Here is a 22,246-nt window from a genome sequence, read left to right on the forward strand (position 1 = left end):
CACCGTTCCAAATGGTCCCTGTGTAGCTGTCCTGAGTGATGAAAAATGGACTGCATTATGCAGAACAATAAATAAAACTAAAAAAGCTGTAGGTAATATGCACTTCACTGGCAAATCATTGGTGAACTCCCATTAGTGTAGTGAACACGAACACCAGTGGTGAACAATCGAATGTAATTAACACAAAATTACAGGACTTGTTGATAGAATCTGACAATCATAAAGTAAATGCTCGATTTGCAACATGTCCATCAACTGTCTCAAAATGACCCAGACCTCATTGTTCTTAAATTTTTAAACAAATTGCATCCTGTTTCCATTCATTACCATTCGATCCTCTTGTCTCTGTGCTGCCAGACCTTCTGTTCACGACTGACATCATATACTACTTGTGTCAGTATAAGTAGCACACATCACATTAAGAGTCACATAATACACTACCGAAGTCTGATATTAAGAAAAAAACTCGACCCTAGTGTGACTGAGAAGAATATGATCTTATCGAATATTACTGTGAGTAATTTTTTGAGGTAAAACGATCCTGATCTCAAAATTACATACGCGCATGGTTTGGCGAAGCTCGGAGAATATGTAGAATTATGGTCTACTTTGATATTAGTACTGATCTAATAATAGATCTAATCTTATAATTGTAGATTTGCCATGATATAACTGCCTAATATACAAAATCTTACGTGGATGTCACATCATCGTCTACATCAACTCACTATATTATAACAATTACCAATACATGTTGGATAACAAACTTAGGCTAGAGATAGAACAATATATTTAATATAGATAAAAGATATAAGATAACATTCAGCAGGGACCACGCCTGCATGACCGAGCCATACCATCCGATCAACTCGAAATAATTCGATTCATTCTTCCCGCCCTATCCATAGTTAGGTATTTCTCCGCGTTAAATATTGAATAATTATTACCCGAGTAGTCTCGTGTTCAGCTTTGAGGATTGTGTGGTTATGGTCCAATTTCACCGCACGTCTACGTGGTACCAGGTACGGTGTGAACGAGGACGTAACCGAACTAAACTTGTCTTTAAATGTAGACCATGATTCTTCAACTGATGAGGTCGTATCTACTGAACAATTTGTCTGAGCAGCGCACTCCTGAATGGCTAATATGTTAGCTTTCCATACATTTGGGCGGGGTGTAACCTGATCGTATATCATGTCACCAGCTCTAAACGTGAATGACAAAACAGCGTGATCGCTGTTCACTAACAGTGGAAAATTGTTTAACTTGGCAATATCCACAGTCGCATGAGTAATTACCAAGTCCGATAGAGAAGAACCTCGGTTTGCACCTAAACGTGTTGGTTAGGATACATGATGTACTAATGAATGCCCCATTATTGTTATCAGGAACCTACTGCCAAAGGAGTTTATAGATCCTTCCGTTGTCATCTCAGTTCAACCAATATCAGGTTCATTAAAGTCTTCTAATATTAAGCATTTGTTATTTGCACTCCATAGCCAAGTCATCAGCTAAGCAGATTGAGCTACGATAGATGACACCGAGTATAAATGTACCACGTCCGATAGTGAGATCGCAGCTAATGGCTTCACAAGTTCCACCTTCATGGGATTCTCAAATGGAGGAGCGGATCTTTATATTATCGATATGTATAAAAGGACGCCACCTCCTTCCCGATATTTGAGTCTATCACTTCTTAGGTAGTGGCATCTGGATAATTCTGAAGCAATGACAAAGTCATAGACTAACCAAGTTTCTGTCACAGACACGATGAGCGGGCCTAGTTTGTACACTAATACTTTGTAGTGTGGCGTCGAGTCGCGTTTGGCTGTGATCACCACTACAGGAAGACTACGTGCCAGTCACAAGGTCACAATCAACGGAAACTAGAATATCTTTTGTGCAGTCAAACAAACAAGTACAGTAAAACAATCCCTGGTACAACTGGCTATAATAATTATTTTTTAAACCAATCGCGTTCTCTTGATAAAAGTAGGTCACCACAACTTTCAGTTCATAGAATTTATTTCTTAGACTACAAGCATTAGCATATAAATCACCTAGGGAGAACAGTCTACCCGCGCAGGCCTTGATAGCATTCGATTCAAAATCCTGACTATCCGAAAAGCCACTAATCGGTGATTTTCTCACCGTTTTGTCGACGGGTTCCTGGGTCAGCTAGTGCCGTCTTTCTTTTTATTCTGCCTTCAAGGCATATCAGGTTTTACTCGGATGTAGGTATTGTCGTGACTACAAGCGTCACACAACAGAAGATCACGTTGCTCCTCCGACCTCCGGATTTCCTTAAGGTGCCTCTTTATGGTCGGTGATTAACACATTCGTCGGTCCTCTTCTCTATTCTAACATAGTTTTTGTCCTGAACTCGTTTAGAGTTATCTGGCATTAATATATATAAATTTGTTAGTGGCACTGGGCCCTAATACGAGACATTGTGGGAAATAGACATTCAGTATTTAACGCGGAGAAATACCTAACTATGGATAGGGCGGGAAGAATGAATCGAATTATTTCGAGTTGATCGGATGGTATGGCTCGGTCATGCAGGCGTGGTCCCTGCTGAATGTTATCTTATATCTTTTATCTATATTAAATATATTGTTCTATCTCTAGCCTAAGTTTGTTATCCAACATGTATTGGTAATTGTTATAATATAGTGAGTTGATGTAGACGATGATGTGACATCCACGTAAGATTTTGTATATTAGGCAGTTATATCATGGCAAATCTACAATTATAAGATTAGATCTATTATTAGATCAGTACTAATATCGAAGTAGACCGTAATAGTACAGACCGAATAACAGTCCACTATTTATAACTAAACAAGTCAAGAAACTTCTTAAACTCAGGGAAAAGCATTGAAATACGCCTATATCCACTGAGATAGAACAATACAGATCCAGTTATCATAAGATTGGGAGGGCTTGTACAGTTATTACAAGTAAGACTAGACGGTCATATGAAAAACAATTTGTTATGGATTGTAATTATCCTCCGAAACGGTTATTCTCGTTTATAAAACGGCGAACTCGGAGAAGCGATGGAATTCTATCACTTCCGATACAAGAAAATCCGTTAATACCGGCAGGAAATGATACCAAAAAAGCCTCAGGTTGGGTTGCTGCAAAAGATAGAAATATTCCTGTAGATGTGATTTTCATAGATCTAAGTAAAGCCTTAGATAATGCTGGTCTGAAATCCAAACGAGAATGTCTTGGAATCCATTAAACAGTCATAGATTTGATATGTGATTTTCTCCATGACAGGAGGCAAATGGCAAGGGAGAATGGAGCTCCCTCCTCGTGGGAACCTATAAAATGTTGAGTTCATCAAGGCCTAATCCTCGGTCCTCTTCTTTTTTCACTTTATGTAAATAAATTACCAACTGTAGCAAAATCATCCGTTCTACCCTTCGCTGATGATATAAAAATTTGGAGACCCATACACAGTATGTCGGATAGGATAGTATTATAGAATGATCTTAGCTCGATGGTGGTATGGTTGGACAGGTGGTCACTAGAAGTAAATCCTAATAAGAGTGTGGTGATGCAATTAAATAACTATGATGAATCGTATCACTATACAATATGTGGATTCGTGCTACCCAAATTAAGAAACTATAAAGATTTAGGAGTCATATTAAAGTGATCACAAAACCACTTGTCAGCGTAAGGTTGCTGCTGTGAAAGGCTATAGGGTATTATGGTCTATTCGTAGGTCTTTCCAGTGTTTAGATGATGAAATGCTTAGATTATTATACCCGATTTATATGCTACTAAAGTTAGAATATGGGATTCAAGAAGTTAGTCGTTGTTTCACGTATGAGGTGGATATGCTGGAACCAGTCAAACGACAATGGACTAAGATGGTAAAAGGTCTATCAGGCCTATCTCATGAAGACAGACTGACACCTTAACTTATTTCCGTTGTCTTACCGTAGAATACGGGATGATCTAGTATTGACTTATCGTATGCTGAACAAAGAACATACGGAACTCCAAACAACTTTCGATCAATATCAAAGTCGGAATTTTCAATACCAACGTCAAGGCAAATCTACTGTACGGAGCTGAAACTTGGAGAACTACAACAACCACTATCAAGAAGGTACAAGTATTTATAAACAATTGTCTACGCAAGATACTCGACATCCATTGACTGGAAACTATCAGCAACAGCCTTCTCTGAGAGAGAACAAACCAGCTTCCAGCTGAAGAAGAAATTACTAAAAGACGATGGAAATGCATAGGACATACATCACGCAAATCATCAAACTGCACCGCGAGGCAAGCCCTACCTGGAATCCTGAAGGGAAGCGTAAAGGAGGAATGCCAAAGAACACATTATATCGGGAACTAGAAACATTTATGGAAAGGACGAATAACAACTGGAAGGAGCTGGGAAGGATTGCCCGGGACAGGGTTGGATGGAGAATGCTGGTGAGCGACCTATGCTCCTCCACGAGGAGTAACAGGAGTGAGTAAGTAAGTATACTGAACATTGACCTTGGTATTAATACCCCTTATCTTTCAATTTCGTCTAGGACTAATCGTTTGAGAGGACATTCGAAGAAAGTTCAAAAACCGAGATCAAATCATCTAAATCTGGATTTTCGTTTCTCACACTGAGTAATGAATTACTGAAACTCTCGGAACACATAATATCAACACATTCTGCCGATATATTGCAAACGAGATTGAACCTCCACAGTGTTACAAACTGCAAGGAATAATATAGGTTAATAGACCTCCTATTCTAATTACCGAAGACTGATAGATCACGGTTATTTATAGGATCAATCGTGTTTACCAGCAACTCATTCTGATGACTGTCATCTATTAATCTGTTTCTAAGTTGATTATTCTTCTCAAAAAAAGGCTTTGTATGTGTTCTGAATGTAGTTAGATTTTGGTCAGATTGGACACCATGAGAAAAGGTATTGCAGACCTAACCAAATCGCCGCTTGCACTAAACTACCACGTTACTTTTGAGTAGACACTTTACTGTAGGACATTGTTTTTATGGTATAGATTACCATAATCATAATCAACCTCTTATTTTTACGTGCTTCAACATATTAGTTTTCGTTTTTCTGGTATATAGGGATTTAAGTTCCATGTCCTCTCGAAATATCATTTTAGGTTATCAATTGGTGACTTCGTAGTATACTTCTATAGTAGCATATTGTTCAACCGTCGAATTAAATAAGGTCTCTGTGAGAAATTTAGGAGTTTTATTTTTAATGTTTGTACAAGTAGTCAATGGGGCATGTGACAGCGTTCTATTTGCTAGTGCTCGAACATCTTAAGTTCAGTCCTACCTCTCTTTCCAAATTTATTTCACTGGATTGTACTCCTTGAACAACATCTTCAAACCCTAATTTTTCTGATTACAGCTTATAATTTTACTACATCTAGCACCACGGGATTTGAATCGACCACTGCATCTCTGTGCTAATGTGGTGTGGCGACTCGAACTGGTGTACGTACGTACGAAGTTCTACGTTGTTAATGACTGATTGACTGACCTATTTCGATTTGCGATTATGTGCATTATCAGTAGTCTTTATAAAACGATTTCCTCAAATTTAGTTAGCGCTTTTGAATTTTAAGGGATTATATATAGTAATAGAGCGGTTTAACTTTTGCATTTGATCGGCTGGAAGCGGGTCGTTTTTCTCGAGTGATCACCGTATACGTCGCTCATTCTTTCGATTATTTTTGATATTTTAGACTCAAGATCTACAGTAGTATTTTCCTTCGGACTTTTTATGTACAAAAATCAGCGATACTATTTTAACTTCCTGTTGGTAACTAAGTACAACAATAGAGACCATGCATTTCTGTCAAGTTTTTACTATCTATCTTAGCCCTTACCAGTTCTCCATCTGCACCGTACTTTTTAAGACGCCATATGAAATGTACAAAAATCAATCGCAACCAAGGATCTGTCAATTTTTCTTCAAGTATTTATTTTTATAATGGTGTTTTATTTATTCGTTCTCTGCATTGTTTTCTAGACGGATTTTTCGGCCTAATCAGTGTTTTGCTTTGAACTTTAAAAAACTAATAACTCAATGCAACAAGTCTCTTAAAATTCTTGGTCACAAACCACTATTATTTAACTATATTTCTTTAAGTTTTTGTCATCCCTTGATATCTAGACCATGTCATGTTTTTGTTTTCTGATTGCAGAATGCCAAGAGGTTTAGTAGAATGTTTGGTTAAAATAACTGAGATATGTCTAAACGCCCAGTGCGCTCACATACGATTTCTAAATCATGCAAGATACAAGTAAGTTTTTTAAAGGGTAATAGTGAAGTCTGCACATTTATCTAGTTTCTAATTTTCTTGTCTTATCTCGTTCTTAAAGTTAATGTATTTTGATGTGAAGATTCTTCGATTCCGAGTGATTGGTAGCTAGTTTATTGATCTGATTAGTCTTAATTTTTCGAAACTAAAGACAGATTCATTCTTCAATCAAAAGTATTAAAAACTTTACTAATTGTCAGAAAGGAGTAAATATGTAGCTCAGCAGATCAGTAATATTTGTCAGCCAAAGCAGTTTAACTTATTAATATTTTAAATTGAAAACATGTTAAGCCAAGTACTACCAAGTTCAGTGTACTGAAACCCAACAATTGATCAGATAAGTAAACATGTGCATCTCAGTATATTTGATACATTTTTTTATTTTTCTCATAACAAATGTTCATGTGCACTCTTTTTCATCCTTCTCATCAAGCCGTATCAATCCTACTTGGTTGTCACAAGTAGCAAGTAACAGTTTTTCCGCCGTCATGACAAGTATTCATATCAGTGTTTTGTTCAGATGTAACACTATTTCTCCAAAAGTTCTATCTTTTCGTGTTAAGTCTAATCAAAATTGATTTAAAAAACTACCAGTCGCTTCCTACCAGTTGTATGAATTATTACCTACGTATACCGGAGAATAAACTAGGGACTTAGAGACTTGTTTATGCTAGCCTTTGGCGCTCTCAGACCAATCCCGTTCATTCAGATTTTTTATCTCAATCGTCTTATGATCTACATGTGTAATTGGTAGAAATAATACCGCAGAGTATCTGATCTTAACGAGCTAGTGAGTAATAATACCACTAAACTACCCTTCACTATATTGGTCCATCCCATTAAATGACCGCCTCTTATTCCTTTCTATAAACCTCAGTGTTAGCTTGGTATAAATGTCATCCCGCTTAAAATGTACACAAACCAAAAGATTTTTGTAAATAACCTCTATGATCCCTGACCACGTGTTTTTAAATCAGAATTGTTTGTGCAAAATTCTGTCAAATATTTTAAGATCGGTAAGTGTGTCTTAGAAAATATCATGTCGAAACATTCTGCATTCGCTCTCAAATCTGTGGAGCCACTGTTTACGATCGAATACCTAACTCGTGTATCTCGAAATGAAGAACTATAGGATTTGGGGTGGTTCACTGTTGTCACATCGTTTTCAGACATTTATTTGTTAACAACTTCAGGACTCACTTTTTCATATAACGGGGATTTCTCATAAGAATTAGAGGACAAAGAAATCCCTGATATTTACAGATCGTTTTATGCCATGAACTACTTCAGGCTAGTGATTTTCAGTACAGAAAAGTAGACAGATCAGACCAAAAGTAATGTAGTATTATCATTTTATCCAAATTTAGCAAGTATCAACTATTAGTTAAAAAATGAATTCTGGATCGGACATTTACCTCTTAGTTTATTACTTTGAAGGTGGTGTGTTATAAGCTTATAGTGCTTGTTAAGTTTTTTTATCAAATAAATAGATTCAAAAAATATGTGTTCGGGCTTTTCGTGTCCAAGTAATCACTAAAAGTAACATTCCCAAAAAGAGAAAGTTTATTAGGAAATATTGTCTTTTTGTTTTAAAGTTGGTAAACACCCATCATTTCTGAAGTAAATAATTTTTTGTTTCGTGATTACCACTTTGCGTTGAGGTTTTTACTCGATCAATATAATAGGTAAAATCTCAGCTTGTCAAACTATTTCCACCACAAAATAGTATACCTGGTAGAGTAAAGAATTCATGTTGGTTTTACCTATTTTTTATACGCTTTCAGTATACTATGTTTTTTGCTTAAGAATTTAAAGCGCGTATTCTTATGGGAATCAGTTAGTGTACTCTTAGATTTCTGTTTATAGATGTAACCAAGTGTCACCATGTGCTTAGATATGTTATGTGATGGTCGTTAGTATTGCGGATCTTTGTACTTAACTTTTCTCCAATCATATCTGTTGTATTATCGAGATGTTTCGTGTCAGATCGTGACTGTTAACGATATTTTAAAATTCATTTCAACGGAACTCTTATTTCATTACTTCTTCATCTTAATTAGCCTAATACTCAGGTTACACTTGAACGGGTAATAGGTTTTACGTTGAACAATAACTGCGCAGTTGCATTCTCTGATAAAACTGGTCTTATTGCTCATGCTGCTGGGTGAGTTGCATTTTAGTACGTATATCGTTTATATGATATGTTTTCTGTAGATGTTATTCTGTAGCACAAATTTCATAAAGTTTGCAACATATTTTACTTTTTGTAGTTAATAGATTTCATAGTTTGTCTAACTAGGGAGTGCGATATTCAAATCAGCTTTATTTTTATCAGATATAGTAAAAGCCATAATATATCATTCTCTTTTGCTAAAAATTGTTTTTAATCATTTGTTTTAATTTCCATTGCCAATATGCACTCGTGTTTTTTGATGACATTTTCAGGGAAAGTATGTAAAGATAAAGCTTCTATTCTGCTTCAAGTTGTTCGAGTTTTGGGGATCAATTAGAAAACGCTTCAAATTTCAACCATCGATTACTGCTATCCTGTGAAAAGAAGCTTGGATTATCTCATAACTTTCAGATTTAGGATGTTACTTTGTAGACTAATGCTACATCGTATTGATAGTGTTTAGTACAATATCACGTCTAAAACGACCAATTAAATTATTCTTCTTGCATCATTATCCACAAATTTGTCAGTTATCCGTTTGCAACCCTGGCCTTGAACATATTTTGTCTGTGGCTTACTCCATTCATCACATCTTTTTAGCTTATTTTTCTGACCATAAATAGTGAGTCACCTTCCATAAAGTGGAGTTGGTACGCTTTCCTCCCCCACTCCGCTTCGCTTCTCATCTTAATGTCTGAGTAAACAAGTACATGAAATAAATGGATCAAACCTAATTCGTATTTAGATTTTAATCACCGCCGTCGCCTAAAAAGTGTTAGTCTAAGTGGAATATACGGAATTTAATATAAGACTTATGTTCATGGCTCATTTATCGTTCATTCGTTTTGGAGTCAGATTTCGCACCGCTAAAGGTATAACCATGCGTAGTTCTTTTTTCAATTCACTCCCACTTTAACCGATCGTGTTAAGCAGAAATGAAGGACCTTTGAGTACTTTATTTTTTTTAATTCGTATACTTAATTAATCATGATCTGATAAGTAATTCAGGTATAGTATTATAGCCTAACATTTTCCAAACATGTAATTCTGTTGCACATAATCAAATACTCATTAAGTCGATCGATGGCTTTGTTTTGGTAAGTTTATTTGTCCAGGATTCTTGAAACCGTCGTGCAAGTGGAATTTCAGTCCAGTGAACTCAGTCATCTTAATATTTTATCGAATCAACCTATAACCATCTCAGGACACCAATATAACATCAGCTGATCGTGAGTAAGCTCAACTGTCTTGTTCGAGATTGGTTTACAGTCCTATCAACACTAAGAAATTCATCACACAGAAAACTAACACTGTTCTTCCATCACACACTGTCAGGACTTTAAAAATGCTTATAATCAATGACATGCAGCTTAAAACCATCTTCTACTTTTGGTGGTCATGTTTTGTATGTATTATGCAACAATGAGTGAAATGTTTTCTATGTAATCACCCTTTAAACGTCTGTAGTTGGATAATAGCATCAATTAGTATGAAAATTTATGTAGACTAATACTAAGTGACAGAATAAAACATTAAATTATTATGTTGTTCAGATGAATAATTTTTAAAATTATGTTTTTCAAGCTATTGATTTAATAATAATAATGTATACATTTGTAAATAGGTGTGTGACAGTTCTTCATTCATTTGAAAATGAACGACAACAATTTATACAAAGTCAAAGTCGTAAAGCCATTACAGCAGTGGATTTTAGTTCAGATGGAAAATATTTAGCCACAGGAGAAGTTAGTTAATTTATTTTGAATCAAAATAAATTTATAGAATTTCTGCATAATTGTACTTTACATTTTACAGTTCAATCAACCCTGTTTTTTTTGTTTTACTTCATAAATTTGTAATGTGTTTCTCTATCATGTTTACATTTATAAAGTTAGGTGGAGAATTTCATTGATATAATAACTATTGGTTAAAAAATTGTAAGAGTTAAATAGTTTGTAAGTAATTTGCATTACAAACCAACGTCATCTGAAAAATCATTGATTCTTAGAAAACACTATCCTAGTTTGATAAGAAATTGCTTTTAAACTCGACATAATTTTTCAGTTAGTTAGTCAGTCAGTCATACGCAACGTAGAATCTGGCACATGTATACATCTGCTCCACTTGCTACACCCCATTACCGAACCTCAATAAAATTTACGAGGCAAGTAGAGATAGCAACAGTATTGATGGTAATACAAAAACTAAACTTGAAAGATTTTATTCAAGAAGAAAATATAGACCAGTGAAATAGTAGTAAAGCTAATAAGTTAGTTTAAAAACTAAGGTTTTAAAGAAAGATAAACATTAAATGCACTTGTACCAACAGTATATACGATATTTAAATCAATTAATAAATCTGGTTAGCCCTAAACTCAATAATAACTGTACTTTTATTGTTATATATCCTATCATTGTCCTTTTTGACGTCTGTATGAGTTGTTTTAGTCTGTGGTGATTGAACTAGTTATATCAATCATATAATTTGAACTAGTTATAAGTACAGTGCAGTCACTATTATTTTATCCTTTGATTGTTATTATTATGTCACCCAAACTGGTAACAACCAAAGATTCATCGCTAAAAGGGGAACAAAAACTTGTGCTAATGCGATCAAATATAGTGACTGTAATGCTATATATGTAGTTGAAACATCACAGCAGCTGAATGTTAGGGTGGAGGAACACAGACTTTGCTTGAAGCACATTTCTAAGTCATCAGAAAACCTGACAAAAAGCCAGGGAACAGGTCAGCGATAGCACTGTACTCAGAAGAGTTGGGCCGCATAATTGGTTTCAATGGCACAAGAATCCTCCAAAATGTTCTAGTTCAGACAAAGAGAGGCTAACAGCCGAAACGCTACACATATGGACAAATCCAAACAGCAGTAATTGGAGAAATTGAATACAATTAATTGTCCTATGGCGATTAATAATAAGTGAACCTGAACTCCTTATTGCATTTTACTCCATTTAATTATGATTATTATTAATAATTAATGGCTTTACTCAATATTATATTTTGGTACAATATAGAGTTATCAGCACAGGGTATTTCAACAAGTTTCTTACACAAAAAAAACAAAGACAAAAAAGGGTTTAAAATTTTTTTTAAAAAATTTGGAAAACTGTACAACTTTTCAAATTAGAGACATGTTAAGAATGCAAGTTATTGACTAGGTTAACTCTAACAACCTGTTCGTCACAGAGTATATTTGCTAAGTAAGGTATTATAGAACTTTTATACTGTTGCTTGTGTGCATGGATTTTAATGTAATTACGTCTCGTTCTACCAGAAGATATACAAAGAGAAAGATAAGAGTGAAGGGGATGGTTAGTATCTGATAAAATAACACCAGCCAGGAGTTTGCAAGATTTTAGATGTCTATTCACAACCATATTAATAATAACATCAAAAGATTTCCCACACACCCTCTTAACTGCCTTCAGCACTCTCCGCAATACAACAGTGTTTTTATGTACGATGAAAATTACTAAGATAATCCCAAACTTATCAGCAATATCATACATATATACTTAGATACGATGAATGGATATGTGTTGATTGTATATATATTTGAATTGTGAAAAGTACACAGTCATAATCGTTTTACAATCCGGGTTTTTTTCCCTGCTTAGTTGACTCTAGCGGTTGTACATTTCAGTACTGAATGTCTGATAATTGTTTTGTGATTTTTGTTTTATTATCAATGAACTTTATTTCATATTTTTAATGTTCCTTTTGTAGCCTTAAATCTGTACTTTGCATTTCCTCGCACTAGTTTAGATTTTAATGGATAAATGACCTTGAACTAAAATTATTCCTTCAATACTATTGACCATAGTAATGATCTTTCTAATGCTTACAACAGTTATAATAAATAAACGTATATATATCACTTTTCAATAATTTCTAGTCTTCAGAAATCGTTTTGTTCTGTATAATACGTCTCTTAAGATATTTTCTTTAATATTGAATGGAGCTTTTTGCATAATTTCAAGATAATTTTTATCATGAAAAATTTGCACCATTATATCTTGACACATGGTACTGTGTTAACTGTAAGAGTTGATGGTCTTGAGTAAACATTGTTAAGATGTTCCAAAGTTGGATGACACCAATGCATAATGAAAATTACCCGTACATTTGCTATTGTTTATTACTGTTTTCTTGATAATTAGGAGCACCCGTTACTGATGACCATGCTGGTGCATAACTTTCTAGCAATGCCTTCCAAATCTTACGTTTTGATGGGTTGATGTGTTGACCAATGTTTATATCAGACTTTAAGTGTCTTGAAAATAATGTTCAATCAGTTAATAAAGTATTTGTAATCCGTGTTGTATACGTTTGATAACGACTAGTTTTGTTATTCAAGCATGTGACCATCGCCTTCATGAAGTATTATAAGTTTGCTGGATCCAATTTATAAGACCGATGAAGTTATTTCTTGATGAATTTGGTTAACAACGCGAAAACAATACTTTTTGAATATTGCTACTACATAGTATTTTTTAATTTCTGTTTTATATTTGTTTCCATTTTATTAAACATTTATTTTCTAAATATTGTTATATGAGTCGTTTTAAAGATTTTTTTATAGGTTTTAAAATTATTGTTTTATATTCTTGAAGTCACAGATGAACTCGAATGAAGCATTTACTGCACTAAGTCTAGTATTTCTTCATGGTTCGTATATTATTAGGATTTCAGAAGAACACATTATACAAAATGGATTTATACTGAACCTAATTATGTATTCCTTATAACCTTTGGATTATATTTCAGATAGTTTTCCACTGCTCTCTGTACGCTTTATTATATAATCATAAAATAGTGGTTTGTTAGTTCCAAATAGACCCCGTTATGTCAAAGAGTCAAATATTTCTTGTCACGTATAAAAGTAAATAATATTTGAACGTTTACAAAAGTGGTTAACTTTGTTCAAATGAATTTCTTCATTTTATAACTTAATTATTATGTGACATTATTCAAATATTGGTTTACTGTTGTCTGTAAGCAAACTTTATTTGAGTTTTTTTTTCACAGAAGTGATTTATTTCATTTTTAGTTTAGTTCACAAATATGTGTTTTCATTCATATATATCTTTTTTTTACTACTTTTGTCGTTGTATGACAGTTTATCAAAAAGTTATCACTCAGTCAGTATAAAAGTTAACGAACTTTTGCCTTTCGGGATTCAGTTGTTGGATTGAGTGATTAAAAAAGTGAGAAACATGTATAGTCAGAGTGATGTATGATTGGTAGTGAGATCAGATAACCTTAAACTGAATTATCATGATCAGTAGCCTTTTTTCTTCTATATTCTTAACTAATTTAAATGAAAGGAATGAAATCTTGACTAAAAGGTTTATTGGACTCGTGATAAGAAAAATTCAGTTACTAATACGCCTGTGTATAAGTATATATTCTTGAGAATTGAACATAAAAAATAACATAATAAGAGATCAACATAGAGAGATTTAAGAAAAAGAAAATATTTCTAGATGATGATCCGACTATCGCCAACACAGCAAAATCTGGATTTGTAGTGTGTAAAGTTTAATTATTAATCATTAAAACCTTATGATATCAAAATATGACTGTTATAATAACGCCTGTATAGTATTGTGTAGACTATTCTATTTTATAAATTTTCACCATAAATCATTATGTAGATAAGTGAGCTTATGTTTACAGTCGTTCTACCATTTTCATCTTATGCTGGGTACTATAGAAATACGTGTTTGTATTTATTTCATTAATTTCAATGTATCGTCAAATAAGTTTATGTTTAATGATTGGTGGTTTTGATGATGTATAATGCATTGGTTTGAACGTAACCAGTCGTCAAATATAGTCATATGTAGTAATGATAAGTGATACTAATCATCATTCTAACTCACTATTTTAGTGAATCATACTTATTTATTCATTTGTTTGTTTCTATGTTATCGTCAGTCCATTTAATGAAATGATTAACTATGGTTTGATTTTTACTTTTAATGTAAACATGCATTATATTTATCTATCATATTTAAATAATTAATTTTTATTGTTTGAATATAATGACATAAATTAACCCGGTGATTTACAAGTTAAATCTTAGACTATAAATTGCTGTCTGATATAGACTACTGTTTTATTCTTATTCTCCATTGTCTTAATGTTTTGCAAATTTTATGCGGGTAACATATACAAATATTAGTGAGTTAATTTCAGTGAAATTAAACATCAGACCTAACAACTCAACAATCTCCATAACCCCCTATACTGATGAAAAAAAAAGAAAACTAGATCACAGGTTTAAATTCATTGCATAAATAGTCATTAGTAAAATTGCTAATCTTTTTAAAAAAAACATATTGATTATCTAGTTTTTAGGTTGTTGCACAGAGCTCTTACTTTGCTTTGTTTTGTTTATTTTAATGCTTTTCTTCTCCCTTTCATAATCTTGTCTTATTAAATAAGTCCTTTCTCCCTCTCGAAATGCTCTCACATGGCTACGCGTATATAGCCTCTGCCAGGGAAGTCCTACTCACTGTCTTCTCGTGGCGGGGGTGTTGTTTACGAAAATGAGAGGACGAAAAGCGAATGTCCGGTGCTTTAACCGGATTCCAAACCAATGGTGCACATGGGCTCCAGTTTCCTGAGGGAACAAATGGCGTATGAACCAATTGTTGATCACCGGCTACCATAGGACTGCATCTCCATACGATGCTCCACTGCCTTGTGGATCAGACCTTCAGGTCGAAGGCCTGGGGTGTGGCCCTCTAAGAAAACCACCTGCTTCGGTTTGGGCACCCGGGCAGTATCACAGACTTCACACAAATCAAATGAGATTTGTGTGGCGCATATGTATTTGGTGCCTTCTTGTACCAATATCTATGTGTTAAAATAAATAAATAAATAAATAATACTGTCATTAATAGCTTACAGTTACAATCTTACCATAGCTGACTGGAATTTCTGGATTCAATATCACACTTCTTTGTTAATGTACACTACTTAAGAGTTGAAAACTGGAATAGGAAAAGTATCTTATTATAAGCAAAGATGGATAGTAGCTAGCAGTGGAATCCAGGACGCGCGTCCTGTTTGGGACTCGTCAGTTGGATGTACCTGCATCTCAGAGTTGATGTTCACTCTGGGACTCGAACTCAGTACCGTTCGCTTCAAACGCCATCGCGTTATCCACTTAGCTACTGAGTCCTGATAGCCACTTGCTTGTGCAATGGGGTGAGAGACTGATCAATTTCAGTCCTAAAACATCAATGGGAATATTCAAGTAAAACAATATCAAGTGAATTAAAGTATCTTATTGTTCATCGGTTTCCAGTGATTCTTTCTGCTGGTATCAGTCCCTGTTGAAATTCATCGGTGTTTTTTCCTACTGGATTTCAAGATTAATCCTTTTTCTTCATAAAAAGCAGGACATTTCTTAAATATCAATACAATTATTTCATTGATATGCAAACATTAATCTAATTTACCCTAATATATAACAGCAAATGGATAGCTGTTTTTTTCTCTTCCTTGAAAACTATTTGAGATAAGAAAGTCTTCTGGAAAATCCTTTTCCCCTAATTTTTAAATATACAAAGTTAAAACTTATACTGATCCGTTTCAAAATTAACAGTCATGATTATTTGATTAGTGTTATTTCTTTTTAATAGACTGTTTTTCTTTGTCATAACTCTTTTTTCTTTATATTTAAGGCAACATTTCCAGGTCGAAAATTTCTTTACTTGTTTTTTTCAGTGTTGTATTGGCTAAAATGATATTTTTCTTTCACATAGTTATTGTTAGTGTTATCGACTCCCACTGTAATATTATATCATGGATTTTGATTGATTAAAATGTTAATTTTCATGGTTTAATTCTGTAGTAGATAATATGACAGTGTCCTACTGGACTGTAATCAAAATCAGTAAAATTCCATTATGATGTCTTTTACAAAATGATAGTATATTATGAATGTCTTATATGTTTTAGCCACCTAGTAATCCTTTAAATGTTTCCGTTATTGATATTCTAGACAGAGTTCTGATCAGTCTTTGTTGGTAAACGTTCATATTGTGCGAATTTCCTAGATACACCTGTTTTGTTACAAGTTCTTTCCATAGAATAGATGTACTATGAGTTGTAGTGGAATTCAGGTTGGAAATTTCGTCCCATTTGAAACTCGTCAGCTAAATGTGCCTGGATCCTGATGTTGACGTTTACACTGTGAAAATCCTCGTTAGATTTTTATATGCTAACAAAGATAGATCGGAATTCAGTTTTGAGCATATTCAACAAGATAATTTAAACATCCTATCCACTGAACAAGTTTACTGGTTATCTGGTATCGGTAAGTCAGTGGATAACGTTAGCGTTTAAAGAGAAATATACTATTCTGAGAAAGTAACGAACAGTCATATTTTTTCAGTTATAAATTAAAAATCTTCAACGTTTTGAAATATTTTCTATTTGGGTGGCAAACAACCTAAATCTATACAACTTATTTTCTTCATGAATTTGAGTAAGGGGAGAATGGCATTACAAACTCTTATTATATTAGGTGTTTTTTTTCAACTACTTGCAAATCTTATTCGGACTTATGGTTAACGTGACTCGTAGCTCATGTATCACTATGTTAGCGTTTAATCTGCATGAAGTTTGTAACTAACTGGCGAGAATCTTGCACATATAATGTAGCTATATGTTTTTACTGTTAGTTTCTGAACAGATTATTTTTACTTTAGGAATGCGTATTATTTATTTGAAATAATCTTTTACCAAAGTATTGTCTTATAGCTGTGTGACGAGAAATTCCATACTTCCCCTATTTCAAATTGATGAGAAGCTATAACGAGTGGGTAGGCTTATGGGCGAACGGGGTAGGGGGTAGAATAGAAACAAAACAAATTCTGTCGTTTAAAGGTACACATGTTGCCATAGGAACACTTTCCTTTTTGTGTATCGATTTTTTCAGTTTTGTCCATTTAAATTTATAATGATAAAATATTACTACCTACGTTGAAGTTTTTACTTTAGATCATTGAAGTCATACAGGAATATTTTTAATAGTATTTCTTAACTTCAACTTTTGAAAAGATTGTAATCGTCACAACCAAGTCATCTGTTTCACCAATAAATATCCTGTGATTGATAAAATACTACAAAAATAGCTGTTTTCTTCACTAAATAGTTGTTTTGAGAATAATAAAACTGCACAAATAACTTATAAATTAGACTATTTTAAAGTAGTTTTGATTGACAGAGACTGAATTTTTTTTTACAAAGAAAGGTTTATTTTTTGTCAGTAATTTCTAATTCTAATCTTCCCATGACTGAGAATCTTGTTTTTCTTCGGCCATTAATATCTTCACTCACATATAGGAAATCATACACTTTCAAGCATCTTGGTTACTCTACTCAACAAAAGTACCAAGTTATTTATTTTCATATGATTTACTGTTTACGAAAATCAATTATTCAAACCTACTTTCTGAGTCGATTTATAGTTTCTTGTGTCATTCAATTGACATATTCTATTTGAATAGGATTTATTGTCCTATCATTGCATCAATTCTCTTAAACATCATTACCGTATAATATTGAGCAATATAACTCCTTCATCTATTCGACTCGTAGTTAATTTGATTGTATTAGGGATAGTGATACTACTCAAATGCCCAAACCGAAGTAGGTATGCAATTGTTTCAACTGCTTACTTATTGATTGAGAGCTGGGTACGTTAATCACTAAGCTATCCCTCCGTAGAGGGACATAAACTTCCTCAGGATTGCTAATAACATTTTTAACGACAATTACTAATTAGTCCCAAACCTAGATTTGAAGTTCCCCACCGATTACTTACACCTGCGTAACACCAAACATATACCACAGCTATATCAATTAGTCACATTGCGATTCGACTGACTAGATTCGATCAGCGTTACAGTCTAGGCAATATGATATTTCGTCTCTATTAAATAGTTAATTAAGATGCCTCCAAGTTACTTTTAACTTACAGCATAAGGTTCATTATAGTGGACAAGGGATTTTTACTAGAGCGTTTTTTCCATACAGGGTGTTTTCTAAGTTATTTTTTCTGTATTTAAACTTTGTTCAAAGATGAAAGCAAAGTAATTTAACCACTTCTGTAATGAACTAAATATAACACAGTCTACTAGTTCAAATGTTTTTTTTAATCAGAATAGCTGACTAATAAGACGATGTATTCATTGGTTATTCCATTATTTTGATCACTACCCGTTTAATCATAGTTTTAATAGTATTTTTTCCCTAAATTATCATAATTTCTAGTCAGGTCATCAACCAATGGTTCGACTATGGAGTGTGTCAGATCATTGTCAGTTAGCTGAATTCGGTGGTCATCATTTTCGTGTCGTAGCTGTACGTTTCAGCCCGAACGATCAATATTTAGTTAGCGTTGGTAGTCAAGAAGATCATACTCTGTATGTATGGGATAGACAGAGTGGACAACGAGTAGCCAGTGCAAAAGTTACAAGTCGGGTAAATAACGATTTTTGTTTTTGACATATATGTTTTTTTACCATCGATTGTTATTTCATAGCCTTTTGAAACTTTGTGCAAGACAAAGGTGGTGTATAATTTTTTTTAAAAAGTTTTTTTTTTCATATCAGAATCTCAATAGTAGGTGTTCAAATAAGCCAGCGTGTATTTTTAAATGTTTTTGCTAGTTGGACAGTAAATAAATCGGTTGCTGATAAGTCTGCTAAGTGAACACTCGATGCGATTCCGTAGCCTTCTCTAATTACCTGTTAGGACCCGAGTTTATACCCAGTAGATTAATTATTGCTTGATATGATGGGATGAAAAGTCAATTTTCGATTGAATTACTCGTTATGAGTTTTATTCAAGATTAATTCCGTTTTGATTCAATATGAGGATCATTCAATGTAGTATTTGATTGTTTTTCCAGTATGATATTTTCTTCTGTATAATAAACGATATTCTTGTATTCACTTGACATGAACTATGCTCATTAAGTGATTTGTTATAACTGAGTATGTGATTTCGTCCTAATTATTAATCAAAATGGGTGTACAACCAATATATAAACCAGTGTATTTTATACTATATTTGATTCGTCATTGTCATAGTGTTTGGGCTAATAAATCTTTACTTATACCAGTCTTGTGTTCTTACTTTCACATCGTGGGAATTGCCGAGGTCCCTCGTTCCGAGTATAAGTGATCAGCGCTTACCTCAGGCTAAATCTACACGGTAAATTGAACACAAGAGAAAAAACGCAAAGTACAAAAAATACACTTTATTCCAAGGTTAGTTTATATACAGAAAAACGAGAGTATTTATAGAGTTACGCACAACCTTCGGCTTCTGGAGATTTCTGTAACCACACTAAATATAGTAACGGTATGGGCAAATATCCTGTTAGAAACGTGGCACATGGCTCTTCAGTTTCTAGGTGTTTATGAGTAGCTTCTGTTCAACCCTTACTGGGTAAAGTGTTTCCAAGCGTTTTCTGAATCCCCCTGAACTTTCCCAAGAAATACTATGGGACTCCCCAGCAGTTATTAATAGTGAGATTCCTTAAGAATTAATTAAATAGCTTTGTAATTTCTAAAACTTCTGTACTGATTAGGACTGTTGTCATATTTGAATTAATTAATCTCAGATATGTGTTTAAACAGTTTAAGTCTAACCAGTTGTGGTTTGCATACATATAAGTTTTATTAATTTTAATTTGTTAGATAATTTATTTATCTTTCATTTAGTTTGTTTGTCAAGATTTATTAGATTTAAACAGTCCACTAGCTATTCGTAGCAAACCAAGGAGCTCAGAACAACTGTTTCTAGCTAATTTCTAGTTCATTATGAATCCATTTTCAAGACACTGGACAATATTCAAACCTAGGATAATCAGCTTTGGCAGCGACTTGGTTGTAATTTAGTCGACCATTTTGTCAACTTCGGTCATTTTTTAATATGATGTGTTTTTCATCTAGTTTTACTGTATGGATAACTGTTTCAGCCGCGAATGTGGTTAGTGTCACAACATTACACTAGTATTTTGACAATATTCAATTTCTAATTTGATATGTAGCAACTCACAAAAGACAGATTCATAAACGCAGCTTTAAGGTACATTGCGTGTTTGAGGGTTAGTGATGTTACTCGACTGCCCAATCCGAAATAAGTGAATCAAGATTCGAAACCACAATTTAGTGAGTAAAATTTAAACATTCCAACCATTAGGCCATCGCTTCACGCATTTGAAAACCAGTCGTTAGTAAGTCGACCTAGGTGCTTTATTTATAAGCAAGTGATAAGTAACTTAGAAATCCCCTAAAAATGAATTAGTCAGAATTCGAATAATTCATTCAGTTGCTTTGTGTCAGCACGATTACTCCTTTTATTTAACTCGGTGCTCATTGATGAAGTTTTAATAAAATCATAAATGAGTGACTACGGGGTTTCGTAAAGATTATCGAATTTCATAGTTTGAATCAGAAACTGATCTCAGATAGATCACCACTGAAAAAAGACAGAGAACAGTAGGCAGCAGTTTCGTTTTAGCATGTAATTCCTTGTCAGCGTTCATCCTCAACCCTACCACTAGGGATCGGACCCAGGACCTTCGATATTGTAAAGGAGTATATTGTTTCCCTTTGCCAAGACTCGGAGTGTAGGCAAAATAAATTTAGTACACGGTATGTATTAGTAGTTTTCGAAATTTTTTCTCAGCCTTTTTATTACTACACCCCTCCATAATTATTACTGCTTACTGTCTCCTTCCTTTTTATATTTCCCCACCAGAAAAAAAATACTATCATTTTGTTTAATGCAGTTAATTTTTTAACGTTTCAGTTGGCATCAAGTTTTTTCTTGTGCTACGTTGGAATTATACATAAAGAGCTTTTTTTGCCTTTTTCTATGATGTAGGTATTTCTTAAGTTTGAGAAATATTTTCGTTAGGGCAAATAGTAAAAAAAATGGAGTCACATTAGTTTCCTGCACACATCCATTCCTCATATTGTCAACATTGTATATGACCAATTTTATGTAGGTTTCTGTTATTATCTAAAATCGTTGTGTTTCTTACCAATCACATCTTTTAGATCGTAAATCAGTCCTGTTAATTGTTTCAGTTCAAACTGTTTTGGATTAGGTGTTCATCACTAATGCGAAACACTCAAATTGGTGGTTATTGGATGAGAAAATGATACTTCTCGTCATCTAGTTGTCATAATAATGACCTTAGATGGACAAATCAATCAATGTATATGTGTTTGCATAAATAAGGGAACTCCGAATATAAAAATCCATTTAGACTAGTTCTGTTTCGGAATAAATAGAGCCGATGTGTAGAGTTACAAACTATTTGGAGATATTAGTTCAGACATTCTAATTTTAAATGAACAGATCACCAGTTCAGAACCCACGTTCTGTTTACCAATGTTTTGTCAGATAATATGGCTAGCTTCAAAATAAAACTTTTCAGGTAAATTGGATTAAGTAACACGTCCTACGTGATAAATTTCATAATAAAAGGTAGTGGATGTAGGTGTAGTGTGGCGTCGTGTCGCGGTTGACTATGATCACCACTATAGGAGGACTACATGCCAGTTAACCGATAAGATCCCCCGTAAGCCAAATATCAGAAGTCAGTTGATGGCTGTAGTCGAGATGTATTTGTTGGTATCGAAAGAATACTGAGATCGTGCCAAAGAATTACAAGTGTGG

At 33.8% G+C, this 22,246-nt stretch overlaps 1 protein-coding gene across 1 annotated transcript in view; it reads left to right on the forward strand.

The window, feature by feature from the left end:
* The first annotated feature begins 4,987 nt into the window (after positions 1 to 4,987).
* The window catches only part of MS3_00006362 (uncharacterized protein), an 88,807-nt gene continuing 71,548 nt past the window's right edge, over positions 4,988 to 22,246 (forward strand). Inside the window, exons 1-4 of the mRNA XM_051214490.1 lie at positions 4,988 to 6,315; positions 8,394 to 8,497; positions 10,131 to 10,251; positions 18,821 to 19,030. The gene's annotated coding sequence lies outside the window, so the exon portion shown is untranslated. The remainder of the gene's footprint in view (positions 6,316 to 8,393; positions 8,498 to 10,130; positions 10,252 to 18,820; positions 19,031 to 22,246) is intronic.

The sequence above is a fragment of the Schistosoma haematobium genome, chromosome 2, assembly GCF_000699445.3.
Source record: "Schistosoma haematobium chromosome 2, whole genome shotgun sequence".
NCBI classification, from domain to species: Eukaryota; Metazoa; Platyhelminthes; class Trematoda; order Strigeidida; family Schistosomatidae; genus Schistosoma; species Schistosoma haematobium.